The sequence below is a fragment of the Ictidomys tridecemlineatus genome, chromosome 5 (assembly GCF_052094955.1).
Source record: "Ictidomys tridecemlineatus isolate mIctTri1 chromosome 5, mIctTri1.hap1, whole genome shotgun sequence".
Lineage (NCBI taxonomy): Eukaryota > Metazoa > Chordata > Mammalia > Rodentia > Sciuridae > Ictidomys > Ictidomys tridecemlineatus.
Genome location: NC_135481.1, coordinates 77982914 through 77998830, shown reverse-complemented (window position 1 = coordinate 77998830; position 15917 = coordinate 77982914). Strand labels below are relative to the sequence as shown.

General features: G+C 35.3%; 1 protein-coding gene and 1 non-coding gene across 13 annotated transcripts in view; one reads left to right on the top strand and one right to left on the bottom strand.

Moving 5' to 3' along the window:
- Slc25a21 (solute carrier family 25 member 21) overlaps window positions 1-15917 on the bottom strand; it is a 497747-nt gene that overhangs the window by 275205 nt on the left and 206625 nt on the right. The gene's annotated exons all lie outside the window — the stretch shown is intronic.
- Window positions 9875-9985, top strand: LOC120886936 (U6 spliceosomal RNA). Its single transcript, XR_005730120.1, has one exon. It is a non-coding gene; the product is annotated as a U6 spliceosomal RNA (small nuclear RNA).

The window sequence follows — 15917 nt, the reverse complement described above, 5'->3', positions numbered from 1 at the left end:
TTTGTACAAATAAACTCAGTATGTGTGCTTGTATGAAAACAGTTAAATAGTTTTGGTATTTCACTGTAGAGGGGCAAATAAGGAATACATAGTTTCTATTAGATATGGAAAATAAATTTCAAGAGATCTATTGTATGGCAGGGTACACAGTTAATGATGATATTCTTAAAAAATGTAAAGAGTGGTTGTTATATGGTTTTGCCATAAAAATGATGATAGTGAGATGATGCATTTATTAACTAGGTAGATTTGACCATCTCATTCATCTATGTACACATGGTATTTCAAGACATCATGTTGGCTGGGCACAGTAGTATACACCTGTCATGTCAGTAAATTGGGAGACTGAAGGAGGAGGATCCTAAGTTTAAGGTCAGTCTGGGTAACCTAGCAAGATCCTGTTTCAAAATAAAATAAAAAGGACTCAGATGTAGCTCAGTGGTAGAGTGCACCTGGATTAAATCCTCAGATACCTCAACTTCTCATACACAAAGGCATCATGCATGATCACAAGATCAAAATATACAATACTGTATATTTAATTAATTAATTAGAAACTTTGCCTTGTGATTCAGCAAGAACTCAATCACATTGTACTTGGTACCAATAAAGGTAGAGTAAAATTATGTCATTCAGGATCTATTTATTGACTTATTCCCTCTTCTTCACTGGACATGTTCAGGACTAAGAGGCCTGAGGGACCTGACTCTTTTGTTTGGTTATCCACTACCTTGGGAATTCTATGCTTCAATAATTAAGGGTAAAAACAAAACAAAACAAAACAAAAAACCTAATAATTCCTTAACATTACAACAATAAATACAATGTCCCCATTTTTATCCAGTCCACAAGAGTATGGCCTTGGGCAAAAAGACCACACCTGCTGTGTAGTCTGGGCTTGGTCCCCAACCTGTTATGTTTCAGGTATGAAGAACGGGATAGTCAAGAAGACTTCTCTCAAATGACTAGGTATTTGCATAACATTTAGATTCGGTTACTCATCTATCATCGAGCTGTGTCTACCCAGTGTTTTCTGGATCCTTCAGTGGTGTTGTGGAATTTGATTTTTATCATTTTGCTATTCTACTTCTGCTTCTACCTGTTTGGTTTTGAAGTATCAGTTGCCTATATTATGGTCCATGTCTAATCACTGCTTTTTGTTATCAAGGGTTGAATGTCAGAAAATATTTAGTTAATGATAACAACTATAAACTATTACTAATCAGCAATGTGCTGGAACTTTAAGATGTTTCATCAACTTTGAATTTCATATAAATACAGCAGGCTACTTTGTGCAAATGATAAGCTGGCTAAATAACAAATATTGTGTTAATATTATTCTATCATAACTCAAAAGATTCACATCATTTAAACCATGAAGTGGCATATATAGCTGACAAAATTGTCCTAAATCTTAAAGCAAATATAGTCAGAACGATGGAATACTGAGGAAAAATTAAAGAACAAAAGAGGATAAAGTTTATAAATAATTAAATATGAATGCTTACCTAATTAAAATTTATATTCAATATGTGACAGAAAAAACAGAGGCAAAATGCTTTTAGTTACTTTATTTTATAATATAGGCAAGTGGTTTAAAAGTTTAGCATTCTTGGGGCTGGAGTTATGGCTCAGGGGCAGAGCGCTCGCCTCCCATGTGCAAGGCCCTGAGTTCAATCCTCAGCATCACATAAAAATAAATAAAAGTTACTGTGTACAAGTACAAAAAAATAAATATATTAAAAAAGTTTAGTGTTCTTTATTAGCAGAAACAAATTTTGGCACAAAGTTCTTCAGTATAAATTTTTTTTTCTCAGGATAAGAGCATATATTTCAAATAGAAGTTAAGCATTCCTAATCAAAAATTTTGAAATATGGAATGTTTCAAAATCTGAAACTGTTTGAGTACCAACATGATGCCACAAGTGGAAAATTACACACCTGACCTCACTTATGTATTGGGTCAAAATAAAAATGAAACACACTAAAAATATCATATAAAATTACCTTCAGGCTATATGTATAAGGTGTATTTGAAACATAAAATGTGTTTAGACTGAGGTCCCATCACTAAGGTATCCCATTATGTATATTCAAATGTTCTAAAGTCTGAAAAGATAAGAAATATGCAATATTTATGATCCTGAGCATTTTTTATAAAGGATACCCAACCTGTATTGTGTTTAGTATTAAATGAAAAGAGAATATAAATCTATCATTTTGAAATTATCACAATAATATAAGAATTCATTCAAAAATATTTAATCACATTTATGTATTTTAACCATTTATGATTAAGGAATAAATTGATTATATATATTTAATATAAGCTTAAGTACAAGCTATGTGCTGGATACCATGAAGAGAAAAAATAGTGAACTGTTTGATTTTCCAACTCTCCACTGGATATAACTTTTTAATATTCTGATTTTATTTAACCTCTACACTGTGTTAGAAACATGAGGATTCAAAGGTGAACACACTGTGATTATGTAGAACCAGATTATCATTGCATTGTCCAGAGCAAAACTCATTATCCCATTCCTCCTATACTGCTCCCATTTTTATTAGCTCTCTGTCTCTAGCTAAAATGTGAAGGTCTATCTTGATATGGCACCCTCAATAAAAATGTCTCTAACTTCTTGATGTGACCTCTGCCTTCTCTACATTCATTTACCATATCTCCTTCCTCTCATCAGGGTATTTTATCCTGCAGCCTTTTGCCCTCCACACCATCCTACAAAGCTCTTCATTAGCAGAGTTTTGACAAGTGAGTTTTTGCTAAAAGACTTTCTCCTGACTGACTGTGAAGAAGGAAGGCCTGATATCTTTAGCATGGCTGATCAAGGTTGTTGCTGACCTGGAACCAACTTAGTTTCTATTATTTTCTCTTTTTGAAAAAGTTTTTAATTAGTATTATTTTATTTTAAATTGACAAACTGTGTACTTATATCATGTAAAATGTAATGTTTTGAATAAGTTTAAGAGTTATTGTATAGCATAATGACTATAGTAATTAACAACTTCTACTACTGTGAAAATTGCTAAGAGAATAGATTTTAAGTGTTCCCATCACACACATGTGCTTGTGTATGCACAAATGCTTAGTATGTGAGGCAATGCATCTGTTAATCAGCTGGATGGAGGGATGGAGCCTTTCCATTAATTTTTTATTTCCTGTCCCTTCATCCTCTTCCTCTGTGCCTTTCTTTTTTACTTTTAATTTTGTTTATTTTTATGTAGTGTTGAGGCTCAAACCCAGTATATTACATGTACTAGGGAAGGGCTCTACCGATAAGCTACAACCCCAGCCCTCTCCTGTGCCTTTCTTTATTTTCCTTGTGCCTGCAATGGCTTTCCTTAACTTTCTCCTCTTCCTAGGAGGTACAGATTCTAGGCATCTTTTAAGGTCCAGTTCAAAGATTGCCACTTTCAGGAGGTTAGACCAGAGTACTCCTGTTAGAAGTATTGATCACATCTGCATCTGTACCTCCTCTCTCAACATGTGATTTTCTAAGGACACGAATCATTTTCTATTTTGTATTTTGGGCATTTTCGCATCTGCTTTATCTATCCTATTATTATTTTTTTAAAAAAGATTTATTTTTTAGTTGTAGGTGAACACAGTACCTTTATTTTTTATTTTTATGTGGTTCTGAGGATCAAACCCAGTGCCTCCCATGTGCTAGGCCATTGCTCTACCTCTGAGCCACAACCCCAACCCCCATAGCCTATTATTTTTTAAACATTCTGAATGTTCTTAATCTGATACATCTTTGTATTGTCCTCAAAACCAGACATTGTCAGCATTTCCAGTACCATGAAAGAAAATTATCATTTGGGTTGGTACTGAAAGTTTTTTTCCATTCTTCCTTACAACTCCACTTCTAATCATACTGTAAAGGACACTATGTGGACAATTTTATACCATCATTTAGATGGTCTAGTTGACTTGTTGCTCTCTTAATATCTGGATTTTGTGACTTTTATCTACAAGCACTCTAAGTAGCAACTTGCCATTAATCATGAGGATTTTTAACTGTTAGGCACATTAGAGATGACAAACCAAGATTAAAGATGTATGATGAATGTGGCAAAAAAAATCTTCCCTGCTTAATTTTTCATATTTACCCATCAAAACTTGCACCTCTGGTAATGAATGCTTAGACCTAACATTTTTTTTCCCTTTAAAAGAGTAATCCATCTTGTGGAATGATATCTGTGAAACAACTTAAGAACTGTTGTCTGTAAGGGGGTAGGAGAGAGAAAATAGTTTCCACAAAGAGAAAAAAGTAGAGACTGTTCAAATCCCAGCTTGGTCCTACCCTTTGGTGCTGGTCAATAAACTTGGTACCAGATATAAACAAAACATTCCATTCAACATTATGTCAACCTTCAGCACAAAGGTCATCCATCACTGTGCATTAATGTTCTGAGCACCTGTAAAATCCGATGTGCATTCTTTCAGGCCATTTTTTTCAACATTGTGTCTGTCAGAGATACCCCCCACTATACACATGTTATTTATGTTGGGAGTACCTTTCTAAATGTCACCCAAATGAATTAGCATCACGCTGAGCCTCAGAGTTAAGAGAGTCGCCATGTGCATTTATGTGTTTTCTCTCCCTGAATACTGACACATTTATATCCTTTCCCCGTCTGCTCTGACTTTGGCAGAGATGCATAGTACAAGCAGTTTATTTTACTATGACATGGTGACAAAATAGAACTTTATTTATGTGGAGCTGGTTAAAAATGCCCTGGCCAAAAAAATATGACACCAGTTAAGGAAATCTAATAAAACCTCTTGTAGAAATGGTGTAAAGTATAGAGTTTTATTTGGAACTTAATGAGGTTGGTAACGCATACTATACCTTACTGTGTCTACCAAATAACATCAGGCTAATGTTGCTGAATGTTTTTTCTAAAAACTAGCTCAATCTCTGTTAATTTAATCAGCCACTCCCAGATCCCTAGCATTCACTCATTCATTCATTTACTTATTATCTTAACAAATAAAATAGTTATTATATATCTACTTATGTAGCTGGAGGGAATTATGTTCATTTTTAGACACATGAAATCTCAAATCATTTTGAAAAATTTAAAAATCAATACTTACAAGTTTCTCTAAATGTCTCAGTGGAATTTACTCAATTAAGGATATCCATCCAAGTTGAAGAAAAAATACAAAAGCAAACTAAAATATAGTTTTATGAAATGTTTGTGCTAAGTATTTTTATCATTTAGTACTCACTTTTGTAGACTGACCAAAAGAAATAGCATCACGTATACATTATGTCATGTGGGTTGGCCATGGAGATATAAACAGAATGCATAACTAATTTTTAAAAAATATAAAATTCTTAGGTACCCAAGTTTATTCATCTCTATGCATACAATTAGAAAAAAACTCAGAATTTTTATTCAAATTTATATTGATTTTCAATAGCACCACACAGAAAGCCTGAATAGAGATTTTTGTCTGTTGCTCAGAGAATTTTTGGCCCTTATCTTTGAAATGGCTATCAGAGAAACTTTGTGAGTCATAAAAGAAAATCCATCTTATTATTTTAGAGGCACAGTATATTCATCCATAGTCATTATCTCCTTCAGTTCCTTTCTATTCTCACTTCTTGTTTCATCCTCATTCCGAGACCATGCTCATGCTAGCAAAGATTCAGAGGACATAACAGACCCAGGGAGACTTGGGAGCAAAAAGTTCCTTCTTCCTTCTTCAGTTTTCACTAGGATGCGTAGAGAAGGTATTGAAGCTGATATTAGTGTTGAAACAGGCTGACCACAGCAAGAACCCTGAATTCTGGTCCTGTGTTACTCATTAATGTATTTTGTGACCTTAGATAAGAGAGTCCACCTCTTTGGGTTTTAATTTCCTCACTGATAGTATAGGTGAGATGAAAGTGGGGTGGGCTACTATAGGTGATGTTTATGGATCCTTCCTGCTCCCCAGTACAATGACCTTAGGGTTGCTGCCCCAGATAAACATCAAGTCAGAAAGCATCTTTCATCAACCACAACCAAAAGGACATAGAACTCCAAAATATGGGACATAAATCACATTGCCTGAATGACATTTAACTCTGATTAGAATTTCAAATGCAACTGCTGGTATAAATGAGGCATGGAAACAATATCTCTGATGAGAAACAAAGTGCCTGCTAAATGATTTATTTTCCAAAGAAATTCATTATGTCCACTTAACAACTGGCATCAGTATAGACTCTGGCCAGATCATGAAGATGGTTTTATTTTACAGATTTGTCTTACTATGATATTTTTATATACAGAATTTTGCTTATGTTTCATTGTTTGAAACACACACACACATACACACACACAAACACACACACACACACACACACACACACACACACACACACACCTGTCTCTTCAGGGAACTCTATGCAAAAGTCTAATATTTCCATTGGCAGTGGTCAAATATACTTTTGGTTAATTTGAACTTATATAACACAGGACATTTTTGGGTTATATGCTAGCAGGGAATAAAGGAAGAATATATTCAGATATTATTTTTAAAGTCTTTTTAAAAAATTTGTTCTAATCATTTATATGTGATGACAGAATGCTCTTTGATTCACCGTACACAAATGGAGCACAGTTTTTCATCTCTGATAGTACATGATGTAGAGTCGCACCATATGTGCAGTCATGCATGTACCTAGGGTAATGGTGTCTATCTCATTCCACCATCTTTTTATCCCCATCCCCCATCCCCTCCCACCCTCCACTTTGCCCAGTCAAAGTTCCTCCATTCTTCCCATCCATCCCCCATTATGGATCAGTCTCCATTTATCAGAGAGAACATTCAGCCTATGGTTTTTGAGGATTGGCTTACTTCACTTAGCATAATATTTTCCAACTCCACCCATTTACCTGCAAATGCCATAATTTTATTCTCTTTTAATGCCAAGTAATATTTCATTGTGTATATATACCACAGTTTCTTTATCCATTTATTTATTGAAGAGCATCTAGGTTGCTTCCACACTTTAGCTGTTGTGAATGAACTGCTATGAATATTGATGTGGCTGTTACTATAGTATGCTGATTTTAAGTCCTTCAGGATAGTGGGATATCTGGGTCAAACAGTGGTTCCATTCCAAGTTTTCTAAATAATCTCCATACTGCTCTCCGGAGTGGTTGCACCAATTTTCAGTGCCACCAGCAATGTATGAATGAACCTTTTCCCCCCACATCCTGACCAACACCTAATATTATTTGTATTCTTGATAACTGTCATTTTGACTGGAGTGAGATGAAATCTTAGAGTAGCTTTGATTTGCATTTCTCTAATTACTAGGGAAGTTGAACATTTTTTCACATATTTGTTGACCAACTGTATATCTTCTCCTGAGAAGTGTCTATTCAGTTCTTTAGCCTATTTATTGATTAGGTTATTTATTTATTTAGTGTTAAGTTTTTTGAGTTCTTAATGTATCTTGGAAATTAGTGCTCTATCTAATGTGTATGTAGTAAAGATATTCTCTCACACTGTAGGTTCTCTCTTCATATTAATGATTATTTCTAAAGGCTTTGTTGTTGTTGTTGTTGTTTAACTTAGCCATTAGGCCTATATATATAAAACACATAGAATTACTGAGGTTATTTCACCTTGAACATTTCCAAGTGCGTTTTCCCAGACAACCAAACCACCAAAAGGCCTACAATTTTCTCTATTATATCACATCACTTATGATGTGTGTCATACATCACCAAGAGGTAACCACGCACAATTCTCTGGGTCCTTCAAAGGTGACAACACTCACTGAGAAACACAGACAACTACAGCTCCAACAACATTCAGTTCATGTTTTGTCCCATGTAATCAGCGTTTTATTATTTCACATAAAAAATAAGGTGAAAACAAAGTTTTCCTTTAAGGAATCTTCTTACTGTAGATATGTGTTTCATTATGGTCACTGTAGTTAACACACAAGCATTAGTTCAGGGGGAAAGGTTTCTGATGTCACAGAAATATTAAAATTTGTCAACTGTTCCTTGTGGGAACTAGCCTTCTCACCAGGGTGTTGAGGACTTACCCAGACATGGGAGATGGGCAACCTCATCCCATGTAATAGTGGTTCACATATGTGTGTGCAGATATACACAAATATGCATATGAAAAAGAGCCAGAAGGGAGGAGGATACCTGAGTAAGATGACCTTGCTTGTCAAAAACTAACATGAGGCAGCCAAATAAATGAATCAGAACAGAGTGGACAGAATCAAACCCACCCAAAGGGAACCTCTAGAAACAAGACCATGTTCCAAAAATGTGTTCAGCAAACAGCTGGTATATTAACATACTTTTAAAGGTCTGTTTGTTTAAACTGTCTTGCTAGATTGTGGATATTGATTCCACAAATTCTTATACTCACCTTTTAGCTGTCCAATAAATAAATGTTTCTACCATAAAAAAAGCACGGAATGAAGAAAACACTGTTATGTGCTTTTTGTGGTTGCTTTGACTCTCAGTTAAAAATGTCTTATGAGCAAGTCCAGAATATGCAGCATGAATCCAAGGCCATTTTTGCTTTCAGTAGGTGTTGCTGCCCTAGATTTCTCCAGATGTGCCCCATTCTTTCCCAACACATAGACTGAGAACAACTGATTCACTTACTCCTCCTCTGCCCTCCCCTATCACTCTTCCCTTCTTAAGTTTCCCTGATGGAGTCAAGGCAGGTGGAACTGACTGTTATAGATCCTCAGCCCTTTGTGTCTGATCCTACTCATTTAAATCAGAACAGTCTCCTTTCTATTGTACTAAAAGTAAACCCTGAGAAACATCTTTAAATAGTCCAATCTCTTGTATTCCCCCACTGACTACAGTTGGAGGGGCAATGCTTCACCTGCTTTCACAGCTCAAGAAATAAGGTCTTTGAACCTGAGCATGCTCAGTCTGCTAATTTTTCTAGAGCCTGAAGACTCTTAGAAAAGTCAAAGAAATGGGGAAGGAAGGACATTGTCTGAAATAACCAAGTGGTCTGAGACACCTATAGAAAAAGATGAAAGAAAGGCTAACAGTTTTTGCTAACTTGACCTTCAGATCTTTGAATTTTCTGAATCTAGATCCCATAATTTAGACTGCAATTCCTCTCTGTCAGTTCCAAGCAAACAGACTAACACATGATGGATGTTCCTAATCGTTTAGTAATCAGTGACCAAGAAGTAGTTTGAATGTCTATCTTCTTCTGAAATATTAAGGTAAAATAAAAAGCAGAACATTAGAGTAAAAGTCATTGAACTTGGATCCAGAAGATATAGGCTGGAAACTTCCTGCAGGCACTTGCTGATCACATCCTGTACAGAAGATCACCTTAGTTTTGTAATTGTTAGATCTCCCACCTATCCAATTAAGACAATATACTCTCTGCTTCTTTGTGGGAACATTCTGAACAATGAATTAATTGAGATAGGTTTAAAATCCATAAAAGCCTATGGTAGAAAGGTCCATGTAATGTACCTACTTTAAAAAAATTATTAGAAAATTGTAATTTGTTAAAAAAAAATGTAGACCTTTAATCCAAAATGTGGCTGTTTATTTTCACTGGAAAATTTGTGTCATCCCTGTTTTTAGTCTCAGGAATCCTATTTCTATCCAATTATATAATTTTCATGTCATTAGTTTTACCACTTAACCTCACATAAATGCATATTTGTGACTGAAAGTTTAATCAGAATTTCTAGGATAATAATGGAAAACAAGATAGTATTGAGAAAATTTTGTTTTCAACTGAGAACTAGTTTTCCATATGAAGCCAGTGGTATGGGTAGAGAGAAAGATGAGGTAGAAAGAATAGGTAAGTGAAGAAAATACTAAATTCCAGTGTTTTGTGCTTGCTTCGGCAGCACATATACTAACATTCGAACGATTCAGAGAAGATTAATTAGCATGGCCCCTGCGCAAGGATGACACGCAAATTCATGAAGCATTCCATATTAAAAAAAAATTGTAGTGTTTTTCAAATCACAATAAGATTTGCATTTAATAATTCTTTAGATTTCTCAAGTGCTCTTATCATAAAAATGTTCTATTTTATCCTGTAGTCTGTTTTGATGCCATCCTCTTACTATCTCTTTTGTTGTTATTCTCCTTGCCCCAGGCTGCCACCTCAGTCTTTTCCTTTCCTAATACTCAGAATCACTTTTCCCATGTGTGGTCCTATGATCATTCCCTAATTTCTTCTCTGGCCTGCACCTTTACAGAAAATGCCACTCGAGTGAGAAATGTACAGCTGTGAACTGCAGTTATATGCACAGCTCTGCTCAGCAGCACCAAACACAGTCATAGCCAAAACAAGCAAGAAAGACCGTGGGAACACCTATCTAAACAGACATGGTGAGTCCGCTCTCCAGCCACCCCAAGCATGGAGCCATGCTCATTAGATGTAACTCTTGCTTTTTGCCAATAACCAGAAAAGGGGAAGTCCACACAATATAGAGCACAACAACCTAATCCTCATATGGAATTCTGACATCAATAATGCTGTTGACATGGTAAGAGAACTAGGCACCGGTACCTTTAGCAAATGTCCCCAGGTGTTTTTCATAAAGGACATCTATGGACTACACACTTTAAGAAACATTGCTCTGAGACTTGCTAAGAAAATGGTCACTATTATACAGGACTTAGAAGATCTTGTAAAAAAAAGGATGGTCCCAAGAGTGACTGGTCCCTTTGGTTCCAGGCCTGGTATTGTCTCCCTGACTGTCCTTAGCCTCAATCTTATCCCACTAGCTCTGGGGACATACCCTTTCCCACCATCCATGTTCTATTGCTGGTGAGGAGTAACTCGAAGTCGGGCTCTCCAGCTGACACCCAAAGCTCTGATGTATTTTGGGGAGAAGCAAAGGAAATGCAGGACATTCCCAGAGTTATTAATCAGTGTCTTACAAATGTTCCTTGCACATGAATACTACATCAAATATAAAGAGACACACCATCCCCTCCCCAGTACCAGGGAGATAAGAAGTATTCCCTAAACCCTAACTCTATCTAAACTCTTTAAATATAGCAGGAGCTAGAGCACTGGTGAGAGCCTCCTCCAGGATTTATAATACCGGGCCAGGCTATGAGCCATGTTGGCTCCTGGAAATATTACAATTCCATCTCCACAACCCCACTCTGAGCTCCCCTCATTGTTTCTCTGGACAATTGTGACAGCTTCCAAAGTGGCTCACTGCCTTTACTATCTCCTACCACTCATCCTTTCTCTAATCTATCAATTTCCTAACCATTTTCCTAACATTATTCTTGTTAATATCCCTGTTTCCATCTACTAGGCTTCATGCTATTCATTAGAATAATGCTTTCAAAGCAAACAATATCACATTTAATCTGTTGCAGAAATGTCTGGAAAAGGAAGTAAATTATTCTCCAATTTGATTAGAGATAATAAAATGCTATACAACTAACCAACTTTTCTTACCTCATAGGATAGTGGTCTTTTTTAAGGGTTAGACATACCTAACTCAATGAAATCACTTAATTTATAATTTTAATGTTTTACTTGATTCTAGAATCAGAAGTAGAAGTAGGAGATATGATGTTCTGACTCAGAACTTTCCTTTTGATAGTAGAGTATAACTGTTAATATGAACAGTATTAATTTTAGTTTTTGTCAGGAAAGTTATTGTGAGACCTGAGTTGGCAGTTTTTGAACTTTTATTTTATTATTCCATATTTTTTGAGTCACTAAAGAGGTTGAAAGAAAGTCAAAATGTTCCAGAAATATTTTCCACTTTCTTTTGGTTACAAAATAGCACCCCTTTCCTCAAAAGCTTAATACATATCTCCGCATAGTATACTAAAGAGGTTAAAGAAATAATAAATGAAAAAGCCATTAAGCGTATTCTATTTTTAAAATATCCCCCCTTCTGCTGTTTTATTCCCCAAAGTCATGCAAAACCACTGCTTAGAACATGTGAACTGAGGGTATAAAATATCCCTCCCCAGATTATGGTGATTCTAAACAGCATGCTAGCAAAATAAGTATTTATGGCTGACAGAGTAATGGGAAAATTTTTCTTTAAAAATAATAGATCATTCATGTAGGGATTATAATGGCTCTGTCTGCGTTCATCACAAAGGAATACAGACCATGGATGGGGTTGGGACCAAAACAGACAGGTCAACATATATGAGCATAAGGCCATTCTGCCTGGTATTGTAAACTCTCTGGGTAGAAGGCACATTGTGATGCTTTGCTGCAGGAAATTAACCTTGCCTACAAAATGAAGTACTAAAGGTTTATGCAACAAAATGCATCTACCCTTATTCAGAGTCAGGCCAGTCCTGCTCCACTTTATAAGCCTGCTTGAAGAACGTCAGGGGCATATAGGTGACCCCTCACTGCCCTATACTATCCAAAGTATTCATTAGTAGAACACTGTATTTTCAATTATGAAGAAAGTTGCTAACTGAAGTAGAGGCTGCAAATGGTAGGGGAAGAATGGCATCTTCTGTCTATGACTTTGCTGTTTTCACTGTTCCACAAGGTTCTTCTCCATGTGTCCTTTGAAACCTCTTTTCAAAACTACATTTATGCCATATTTATAAAAGTTATTTAATGCCTTCCTTTCCCAAGACTCTTATGCATACATATTCCTAGTCTGAATCCATGAAAAACCAAAATGAGTAAATAATTATTTTAATGAATACATATTTATTACTTTCTAATAAACACTACTTGTCATGGACTGAAATCAAATACCAATAAAATATTTCTAAGTCTATGCAACCTCATTTGTGAATCAACAGCTTGTTTATAATATTAAGTGTAAGACAATGCAGATGAAATGTCTGGCAACCTTTCTATGCAGGGGGTTACTCATTTTTCTCTATATTTATGTCGTTTTTTTTTTTTTTTGTTCCGTAAACACTTTCTTTATGGACATTGAAACGTATGTCTCGTGTATGTTCACAAAATCTTAATTTAATGTGGTGCACAGAACCATTCTCTGGGTGAGAGCCATCACAGAGTGCCTCCTTCAAGTGCTAATCTCAAGGGTGGAATGGTCAAGCCCTGGAATCAGGAGAGCCTTTGTAGCAACATTAGAGAGCTGGTTTGCAGTCTTTGAACAAGTTACTTATATCCGTGGGAAGTAGTTTCCTCAGTTATAAAACAGGAAGAATAATCCTGGGAATAACACACTAATGTGAGTAAAGCTCTTAAAGATCCTCTTGTGAAAGGTGCAGTAAAAGGACAAAGTAACATTACTGGTAGTCTGTCAACACTCTAACAATACATTCAGGAATTAAGCAAAAGTGACTATAAAGATAAGTAGAATCAGTTCCTGCAGTAGAATAACATAATTTTGGTCACTGTGATAACTCAGAACTATAATTTAGTTGTACATTTTAAGATGATAAGCTGTCCAATGTGAAAATACATATTTAGCTTTATTAAATCAGAATTTATTATAAGCTTACTTTTGATTGGGGAAAATAATAATTTTTATATCTGTTGCATCATTTAGTTCTGATTTATTAGTCTAATTTTTTTCTATCCATGTGTATTTTATAAATAGACTTTTCAAAAGTACTGAAGAAATGGTTTTACTTGAGTTCTGATTTTGTCTTCCAATTATCTACTTTATGGTCAGTTTTAAATGTTTTTAGTTATTCAAAAGACACAGACCTATTGCTTAGTGCATATGCTAATTTGATTCTTTTCATAAATATCTGTTAGCTTTGCTTCCCTCTTGAAATCTCCAGAATTGACCAAATTGAAGGAAAATTAAAAATTCTCCCTTTGATCCTGATCTATAGAACAGAGTTTTGCTGTAATCAAAGGAATCAAAGGGCATCACATTTCATATCATAATTACCATGATTTTTCATGTAAACATAATTAATTTGCAATTCCACAGTTATTGTCCATCTTTCCCACTCCATTAAATTTAGTCTCTGGCCATGGGTTTTGCTTTTTTTTTAATGTTTCCTCTCAATGAGATTAGAGAATTGTGGTCATGAATTTTTTGATAGCTTAAGAATAAAATTACTGTTATTGTTATTATTTTTAAGAATTTTCTATAGTCACTTAAATTTCTCAACTTTTAACAAAAGACTAAGATTTCATGAGATACTGATATTTACAGAGAATTCTATAATTCCAAACATTCCTTGAATAGTCTCATTTTGTTTTCAGCATATAAATACATAAACTATATATAGACATATTTTCCACATAAGAGCTTTAGCATTCCTATTTGTTCCTAGTAGAAATAAAAGTAGAATACTCTGGAACAAGTCCAATATTTCCTGGAATACACTTGAATAGAAATATTTTCTTTCTGGGTTTATTATCTTCTCTCTCATCCCAATAGATTCTCATTAAATTATGACTAAGAAATTTAAAAATAAATTACAATCTATAAGAGAGCCCTACCCATCTGATGACAATTTGTGAATATGCTTTGAGTCTGAGATAAGAATCACCTAAAACATAAAGATGTGGAGGCTGGTAGACAATGGGGATTCATAAGCATACACCTGCATGAGTATCACAGCCACAGTCATGACCAAATGCTTACTCTCCATTTTCAAGGTAGCTTCTCTGCTCTTCTATTCATTTGCTACCCCCAAGTAAATATTTCAAGAAAGTGTCAAAAAAAAAAAAAAAAAGAAAATGTGTGTCTTAGAGGGAGTTTCCCACCAACATAGTGATTTATAGTTCATGTACATTGCAACCACCTCCCACTATTTGATGCATAGAGGAAGGAACTCCAAGCTCCATGGAGGTCAATTAGAGTAAATACAAGAGTTGATCAATGGAGTTCACTTATTTACTCAACTCAGATACCTCAAAGAAGAACCATTGCATGTCCTGCAGTAGATTCAGAACATTCTGACCAAATGTCCCAACTGATCAAAGGATCAGTGTCAACATCTTATCATTTCCTGAAAAATGTCCTTGCTTTTCTCATAGGGAAAAGTCTTGGCTTCTATCTTGATCTATGAATTACTTTTACACCTCCCAGCTTACTCAAGTTCTGCTCCCCAACATTCAAAGTAACTGCCATCTGTCCTGAGAAAGATTTTCTTGAACTTGGTAATTTAAAGAAAACTTAGCAAACCATGGCAGCAGAATAATTTCTTCTAATGAAATTCTAAAACAAATGTTTCTACAAGGAGCCTTTCTGGTTGTGAGTTGGAGGGACCAGAACTTTATCCCTTGACTTCCTCCTTTCTTGACACCTCCTTCAGCAGCCCCTGAAGGAATTCCACAGGGAATGAAAATCCTCTAAACTAGACAGTAGGAGGAAACTTCCACATGAATCCTTATTTTCCTAAATAACTCCTTAGTTCAATCTAAATATAATGCTCTTCCAAATTCATTCTATGAGGCCAACATCACCCTGATTCCTAAACCAGACAAAGACACCTCAAAGAAAGAAAACTACAGACCAATATCTCTAATGAACCTAGATGCAAAAATCCTCAATAAAATTCTGGCGAGTTGAATACAAAAACACATCAAAAAAATTGTGCGCCATGATCAAGTAGGATTCATCCCTGGGATGCAAGGATGGTTCAATATACGGAAATCAATAAATGTTATTCACCACATCAATAGACTTAAAGATAAGAACCATATGATCATCTCGATAGACGCAGAAAAAGCATTTGACAAAGTACAGCATCCCTTTATGTTCAAAACATTAGAAAAACTAGGGATAACAGGAACTTACCTTGACATTGTAAAAGCTATCTATGCTAAGCCTCAGGCTAGCATCATTCTGAATGGAGAAAAATTGAAGGCATTTCCTCTAAAATCTGGAACAAGACAGGGATGCCCTCTCTCACCACTTCTATTCAATATAGTTCTCGAAACACTGGCCAGAGCAATTAGACAGACAAAAGAAATTAAAGGC